This window comes from Polypterus senegalus, chromosome 8, assembly GCF_016835505.1.
Source record: "Polypterus senegalus isolate Bchr_013 chromosome 8, ASM1683550v1, whole genome shotgun sequence".
NCBI classification, from domain to species: domain Eukaryota; kingdom Metazoa; phylum Chordata; class Cladistia; order Polypteriformes; family Polypteridae; genus Polypterus; species Polypterus senegalus.
The window spans coordinates 155,412,060-155,421,468 of NC_053161.1; positions in this window are offsets into that span (position 1 = coordinate 155,412,060).

Here is a 9,409-nt window from a genome sequence, read left to right on the forward strand (position 1 = left end):
TTTTGATTTATGCTGTAAATCTGAGGTTGTATGTTGTTCAGTCATAGTTTCTGAACTGCTTGCATGAGAACGATTACTACAATAAAGGTTTTAGTTGTGTCGCTATGTGAAGACAAAGGTATGAAACAATTTAAATGCCTGAAACAAGTCAACATAAAATTTTTTAAAAAATTAAAAAAAGATGTTAACAGCCCTAACTGAAATATTTACGAGATGTTGCTTGGCTACCCTATTCCTGTTTGCAGAGCCGCAATCCTATAATGGATAAGGCTGGTTTGGAAAATACTGCAAGATGTGTTGAGTATGAAGATTTTGTGCGGAGATTTTACTAATCCCTCATTGTCCAAAAGGCATTCATGATATTTAGCTGAACAGATCACTTGACGTGTGGGTCTGCACAATAAGGAATAAATGGTGTAGCTTCACCAGTTTATCAGTACAAGAGAACTGTAAGGGAATCTGGTTGTCACGTCAGTGGGTAATCCTACACTGCACAGACAACAGTTGTGTTTAGGGAACATGTTAATAACATGACTTTACATGGACCACAAAAACACTCAAAGCAAGCAGCAAATGTTACAAATGAAGCTCTTACAAATGAATGTAATTGCCTACTCCATGCATAGTTTTCACAACATGAATTTCAAAAAGTGTTAAATGCAGTATGAGAAACAGAAATTTATATAAATAGGGAAAATTCACGCTCGTGTGTGGGAAACTTTGTTCCCTCATAATAGCCAAAAATTAAATACTGCACTCCTACATGACAACTCCATGGCTTGACTCAATGGCAGAAGGTAATGTAACTATGAGGCAAGATTAAAGGAGTTAACTGAAATGTGCCATTGCATGACCACTCCTCAGTCCTACACAGTCTCAAATCATACAGGTTTTGTTATTAGTGTGCCATTGACAAACTCTAACACCCAATAAATATCCAAGATAAAATTCAAAACATAGAAGTTACTGAATTATTAGAACCTGCTGTTAGTACCATAAAAACAATGAAGCAGGCTTTTAAAGAAGATCCAAAAAAGTCATCTTCTTTTTCCATTTCAATGTGGGGTTGATGTGCCTTCTCCATACAGCTCGGTCCTGCACCTCCTCACCAGTCAAGCCCTTTTCCTTCAGATCTTCTTTGGCCTCTGTCACTTTCTCTTTCCCTGTACTTTCATTCCCATCTCTCATTTGCCCACATCTTCATCATCTCTCTTCATCATATGTTGTACCTGTAATTGTGTTATTTTTTATTGTGTCCTTTTTTTGTAACTCTACACATCCATCTCAACATTCTCATTTATGCCACATCCAGCTTGCCATGTCTCAGTTCCGTACATCATTGCTGGTCTTACCACTGTCTTAGAAACCTTACCATTACCTTAACTTTTCAATCACACAATACTCCAACTGTTCCATCCACATTGCCCTCTATGGGTTATCTCTGCATGTAATTTTTCATACTGGGCTACCACTGGTTCTTGACCTTTAAATGTTTCTACTCTATTCAAGAATTCTCCCTGCAGGCTAAGTTCTGAATCCTGATCATCATTAAACCTCATATAATGAGTCTTCCTAAGTTTCTGTCTTCCAACTTCCCCTCTAATAGTGCTACACAGCACAATGTCATCAGCAAAAAGCAGGCACTAAAGGATTGGCATCTTATCCCATGACTCATCTCATCCATAAGCAGATCAAAGAGGCAAGGACTTCAAGAAGACCCCAGGTGCAGACACTCTCTAACTCAGATCTTGTCTGTTATAAGATTGGGGTATTTTACCCCAACACTGCTTTTAACTTGATTCTTCTCTCCTTAATACATATCCTGGACAATCCTCACATACTTCAAGTACTCCTTTCTCTCTCATGCACCTCCAAACCTTTTGATATGGCGCTCTGTCATAAGCCTTCTTCAGATCAATAAACACAATACTGTATGCAAACCTTTCTGTTTTTATTTTCTCAATGTTTTCTATATCCTGTCTCAAAGACTGTATAAGCTGTTCCTCTCCCTGGCATAAAACCAAACTGCTTCTTCCCTATGGTGGTCTCCTCTCTAGGCCTTCTCCCTATAATCCTTTCCAAAATTTTCATCATGTGTGATATCATCTTTACCCCTCTATAGTTTCCAAAAACCTGAATGTTGCCCCTCTCCTTATAAATGGGTACAATGACACTGTTACTTCACTCCTCAGGCATTCTCTGCATTAGATCAGATAACACATCCACTCCCACTTCCCGTAAACTCCTCCAATATTTCTATCAAGTATTTCATCTTGTCCTGTTGCCTATTTTTCTATTCTTTTCAATGTGTCTCTTACACAAACCTGTCTAATTCATAGTACTAGCCACTCATTTCCTCAATATGTTCCTAACTGTGGAAGCAGACAGCTTAAATCTCTGGGACAGCTTTCTGTATCCTTCCCCTAAACCATGATGGTGAACAATCTTTGTCTTCAGGTCATTTGAGAGTTGTTTTGTGTTCCCCATGTTGCTACTCTTCAGAGAAAATTAAAGGAGGAGGAAAACTTACAATTGACCCCCTTAAATACTCTTTCTCATTATAGGATTCACCTGTGTATGTAGGTCAGAGGTCACTGAGCTTACCAAGCCAATTTGAGTTCCAAAAATTAGTTCTAAAAGTTTTGGAATCAATAAAATGACAACGGTGCCCAAATTTATGCACCTGCCTGATTTTGTTTGAACAATTATTGCACACTTTCTGTAAATCCAATAAACTTCATTTCACTTCTCAAATATCACTGTGTGTGTCTCCTATATGATATATTTAACTGACATTTTTTATCGTAACAACCAACGATTCATACAGGAAAATAATGACTATTAACAAGGTTGCCCAAACTTTTGCATCCCACTGTATAAGACTGATATCTGCAACAGTTAAAAATAAAATTAAAGAAGCCAAATGCAGTTAGAGAAGAATATTACTACATGTAATTTCCACAACGTTCCTTCTGTGTTATAGTGGTAGAATAATATTTGTGAATAATATTTGCAGACGTTAAATGTAGGAACGAAGCCTTCTGAAAGTTGCATAATGGAATACTGCACCCAAAAATGATATTTTTTTTGCGTTACTCAACCTTTGTAGTACATAGTGATGGACTAGAAAAAATGTTAAATCTCATGTATATATGTAAAACCTAGATAATAAAATCTACAACAGAATAGACATCTATGGTTACCAACATTAGGCAACAGCAAACAATATTAAAATATCCATGGGGGGAAAAAAAATTTAAAAAATGCTATGCCTTTGTGGTCTTTCTTAACCCGGTCTTCCATCCATCCATTTTCCAACCCGTGGAATCCGAACACAGGGTCACGGGGGGTCTGCTGGAGCCAATCCCAGCCAACACAGGACGCAAGGCAGGAACCAATCCCGGGCAGGGCGCCAACCCAACGCAGGACACACACATCCACACACCAAGCGCACACTAGGGACAATGTAGAATCGCCAATCCACCTAACCTGCATGTCTTTGGACTGGGGGAGGAAACCGGAGCACTCGGAGGAAACCCACGCATACACGGGGAGAACATGCAAACTCCACGCAAGGAGGACCCAGGAAGCGAACCCGGGTCTCCTAACTGCGAGGCAGCTGCACTACCACTGCGCCACCGTGCCACCCAAAGACAAGTGTTTTTAACAAAATATTGTTAAATAAAGCACTTCTGGAAAATGCTGTTGTGAATGACAATTGAATATGCTCACACACAAACGAATATTTGAATTGTAGACCTGCCTTTTGTTGTTACATTTATATTCTTATCCACAACTGGAATACCTCAAGATTGCGTGAAATGGCACAAGTGAACTTGACTTGCTTGTTGAAGCATCTCAAATATGCAGAAGTACGAGGCAGATTTTCTTCCTGATAATGTTTTAACTTGTACTCGTCTCTTTGCACGTTCGATATCACTTGAAACGTAATGTTATCCAATGAATAAGCTGTTATAGGGCTGGACTCTTGACTAATGAATGAGGCGGAGAATGAGTCTTCAGTTCAAATGTTCATTTGTATCTGAGCGGTTCCATCTTAGTTCATAGGAGCATTTTCTGAAAGAGGTTTATTAAACACGATCTTAATAAAAATACATGTGTTTGGAATGTTGTGAGCATACAACTGGATGACTCGACATGTGAATTATGTGACATGAATAACAAAATGTCTTCATGGACCTTTCTAATATTGTTTGCTGTTGCTACAATTGGATGACTTTGCATGAGTGTATCAGCTGAAACATAAACAAATGGGTGATGGAGGGGAAAAAAAAGAAGAGGATCTATTACCAGAGTTGAAGCATTGTTTTGAGTTTTGTGTATTTCTGTAGGGGTAAGCTGCAATACACTAAATGACTGTGTCTTGTTGGGCCACTTTGTAAATGTGCTACATTTACTTAAAGCTGTGCATTTCTGTATTTCCACAGATGTATGCAAGAGTTGTGGTGTCTCTTCACCATCAGTTACTCAGCCCTCTCTTCAGCACAAAGCACAGCAGGATGGGAAGTGAAGATTTAGAATGGCCTGGGAACACCTTCAGATCCCACTGTATGAGCTGGCAAATATGGCTGAGGAACAGGACATTTGGGGATCACTGATAAGACTGTTGCCCCTGGAAGAGATTCAGACAAGCAGTGCTTAATGAATGCATGGATGGAGATCCCAAAATTCATAACATTGGATGGATAGATGGATAGATACAATACTTTATTAATCCCCAAGGGGAAATTCACATTAAGGTAAATGTAATTCCTTACACACAGGAAGAGAAAAATGTTGCATTCAATTATGCAATGAGGAGTTTGAGGCTATAAAAGTTAATATTATGAGAATATTTTAGCAGTCCTAAGGGATTCGCTATTCTCCACAATCTGTGTACAGAAGTATTTAAAAATGTTGCATTAATAGCATCCTTGCTGTGTGTAGGACAACTTGAATGGCAACATCTGAATTTAATAGAACACATGAGGCCAAATTGGGGGTAATGTGTACAGCTTTGGTCTCCATGATATAAGCAGCACTTAAAGCTCTGGTCAAATTCAAGGCACATTTTATTAACTGAGAGGCAGCAAGCATGAGCTATGACAAAAGGTTAAAGAAGTAAATGGAGATTAAGATGTGACATGATTGAAGTTGTCAAACTTATGGGCTGAATTAGTACAGTGGATCTGCCCTGTTAATTTCAAATAAGTTTAACAAGAAACTTATAGATACAGTAGGAAGGGTAAATTTTGCACAAACGTTAGAATGTTTTTCTTCAAACAGAGAACCACAGACACATGGAAATAAATTACCAAGTAGTGCGCTACAGTATGACTCTGGGGACATTCAAAGCTTGACTTGATATTATTTGTGATTAGGACTGGAAAGCTTTGCTGGGCTGAATGGCCTGTACTCACCAAAATTGCTCTGATGTTCTACTGTATCTTCTCCTCATAGACATTCCATAGCTGTGTCACAATCAGTGCTGGAGTCTTTTCTCTGTGTATGTTAAATCTGTAAACCCTCTTTGTTTAAATTTCTCTTTTAACCTCATAGGTATTAGCCCAAATCTCCCACTGCCTCCCTGCAATCTCCTCACCAATGAGTGGGCATAATCTTAAACACAGTCTCGTCAAATGGGTTATCTTGTATTTTCTACCCAGTTCTCCCATTTACAGATCTTTAACTAAGCATCATCCTGAATAAGTCTCCCTCTCACTATCGGACACTGTCAGAAAATCCTGTTGTGACACCAGATACTCTCATTATTCAATACATCTCATTTGTCACCCAGTTCAGTCATGTGTTTTCTTCATAACATTCACAATATTCCACCTTTAATTACACAGTATATTACCCTTTGTAAGGATTCTAGCTCTTTCTTGCCTGGAATATTGCATCTCTCCGAGGTGAGATCTCAACAACCACATCGAGACCACTGATGCTCCTCCAAATTGCAGCTGCTTCACCCATGCTATACATCTCCTCTCTTTCTACTGGCCTCCACTTATAACAAATAACCATCTGAACACTTAGTGTCTTCAGATCCTGACCCAATGCTATGCCTTTGTGGTCTTTCTTGACCCGATCTTCCATCCATCCATTTTCCAACTCGTTGAATCTGAACACAGGGTCACGGGGCGGTCTGCTGGAGCCAATCCCAGCCAACACAGGGCGCAAGGTAGGAACCAATCCCGGGCAGGGTGCCAACCCACTGCAGGACACACACACCCACACCCCAAGCACAAATTAGGGACAATTTAGAATCACCAATCCACCTAATCCATCCAAACGTCTTTGGACTGTGGGAGGAAACCCACGCAGACACAGGGAGAACATGCAAACTCCACGCAGGGAGGACCCGGGAAGAGAACCTGGGTCTCCTAACTGCGAGGCAGCAGGGCTACCACTGCACCACCGTGCCGCCCCTGACCTGATCTTGACAACCTATTTTACATGTGCTGGACATTAAATCATTAAAATTTGAAATTGGTTGATCACCTAACTTATAGTACCAACAATCCTAAATTTTACAATAGATGACATTTAGGATGTTTCTTAGGGGCCAACAAACTACCATAAGAGTATAAACAAACTATAAGTACATTGTGGGACAAAACTGACCTCAAGGACATATTTTCTGGGAATTTCTGCCATGACTGTAACACTTTTCAAAATGTGTGGCATCTGTGAAACATGGCAGTTACTTAAAATGACTGCAAAATTATGTAGAAAAAAAATATGCACTATCAAGAACAAAACCACTTGACAGGCAAGTCTGCTTGACTGCATTTACTACATGATGGAAAGGTGGAAGATTCCTGTCCTTTGACAAGTGAACCAAACTGTGCTTAACTGAAACCAAAACACCCTGAGACTGCATCCTAGAAATGCTATGCAGGCACCAATCTCAAAACAGCATTGATTCTGAACGTATAAAATTTGTAAATCTGTAACATTTTGTATAAATCACTTGTGCTTCCCAGGATTTCAAAATATTCTTCCCATATTTGGCCACTTTTTATCTACTAAAAAGTGTCCTACATCAAGTACTGAGGAGACCATTCAGTTCATCGGGCTAATCTTTTCAGCTAGTTTAATCCAGATTCCCTACAACACTTTGCATAAAGATAAAAATCTACTTGCCTCGAGCATTGTTCATTATATCTACTGGCATATTTTAATCAAATCCCTTAATTACTACCTATTGCATGTCCTACTTGCACTTCTATGTTAAACAATATCTTGAAAGAAGTGACAAGACTTTTTACCTGGCTTTTGTGTATGATTCACTGCATCATACATCCACTTTGTGACACATTTCTAAGTTACTGATGTTTAAAAAGCAAAGTGGCTGCAAAGACCAAATATCCAGTGTAGAGGATTTCATCAACAAGTGCATTAAGACAGAATGCGATATTGGTGAGATGGGTGCAAACACACAGCAAGCATGAGAATCGCCACAGTGGATCATCTTGTTCCAGATCTTCCTGTCCTCTCCATCTTGTTCTGTTACACCCATCACCTGCATATCCTCTCTCACAACATCCATAAACCTCCCATTAGGCCTTCCTCTTCTTCTCTTGCCTGACACGTCTGTCTTTAACATCCTCCCCCCAATATACCCAGCATCATAAAGCAACTTATACACTCACCTAAAGGATTATTAGGAACACCATACTAATACGGTGTTTGACCCCCTTTCGCCTTCAGAACTGCCTTAATTCTATGTGGCATTGATTCAACAAGGTGCTGAAAGCATTCTTTAGAAATGTTGGCCCATATTGATAGGATAGCATCTTGCAGTTGATGGAGATTTGTGGGATGCACATCCAGGGCACGAACCTCCCGTTCCACCACATCCCAAAGATGCTCTATTGGGTTGAGATCTGGTGACTGTGGGGGCCATTTTAGTACAGTGAACTCATTGTCATGTTCAAGAAACCAATTTGAAATGATTCGAGCTTTGTGACATGGTGCATTATCCTGCTGGAAGTAGCCATCAGAGGAAGGGTACATGGTGGTCATGAAGGGATGGGCATGGTCAGAAACAATGCTCAGGTAGCCTGTGGCATTTAAATGATGCCCAATTGGCACTCAGGGGCCTAAAGTGTGCCAAGAAAAACATCCCCCACACCATTACACCACCACCACCAGCCTGCACAGTGGTAACAAGGCACGATGGATCCATGTTCTCATTCTGTTTACGCCAAATTCTGACTCTACCATTTGAATGTCTCAACAGAAATCGAGTCTCATCAGACCAGGCGACATTTTTCCAGTCTTCAACTGTCCAATTTTGGTGAGCTCGTGCAAATTGTAGCCTCTTTTACCTATTCGTAGTGGAGATGAGTGGTACCCGGTGGGGTCTTCTGCTGTTGTAGCCCATCCGCCTCAAGGTTGTGCGTGTTGTGGCTTCACAAATGCTTTACTGCATACCTCGGTTGTAACGAGTGGTTATTTCAGTCAAAGTTGCTCTTCTATCAGCTTGAATCAGTCGGCCCATTCTCCTCTGACCTCTAGCATCAACAAGGCATTTTCGCCCACAGGACTGCCGCATACTGGATGTTTTTCCCTTTTCACACCATTCTTTGTAAACCCTAGAAATGGTTGTGCGTGAAAATCCCAGTAACTGAGCAGATTGTGAAATACTCAGACCGGCCCGTCTGGCACCAACAACCATGCCACGCTCAAAATTGCTTAAATCACCTTTCTTTCCCATTCCGACATTCAGTTTGGAGTTCGGGAGATTGCCTTGACCAGGACCACACCCCTAAATGCATTGAAGCAACTGCCATGTGATTGGTTGATTAAATAATTGCATTAATGAGAAATTGAACAGGTGTTCCTAATAATCCTTTAGGTGAGTGTATAACCCATGATATTCTCCAAATCTACCAAAGATAAAATAGCATATTATAAGCTGAAAATCCGTAAACTTACTGTACTGTTAATATGAAAAATATATTCCTGCGGTAAGCTCACTGTGCACATAATCTTAGACTGAAAAGAAAACTAACCATTAGTAAGGAATGGTGTCTGTGCATCTGGGAGCTTTAAAAAAGAATTGGGACTACACAATGAAAGTAAGGTAAACTGTGGACACAGAGATGAGACAGAATGGGAGACATGTAGACCAATAGACACTCACAAAAAAGGAACAACCAGCCTCGATGTGCCACTTATAAGCTCTGAGGGAATACAAACAGATGAGTGAATCTCTAGAAGTGATGACGATTTACATGAAAATGGGACTCGGCCATGTTCAATGATCCATAGAAATGACATGTGAATAACTCGGCCCACAGTGCTACTCAATTGAGGGTTAGTAAGAGGAGTCTTCACTTGCTTTTCTGGTGCTTCATCTGTGTCGTTTCTCTCTGTGTTTTGTAAGTACATCCCTTGG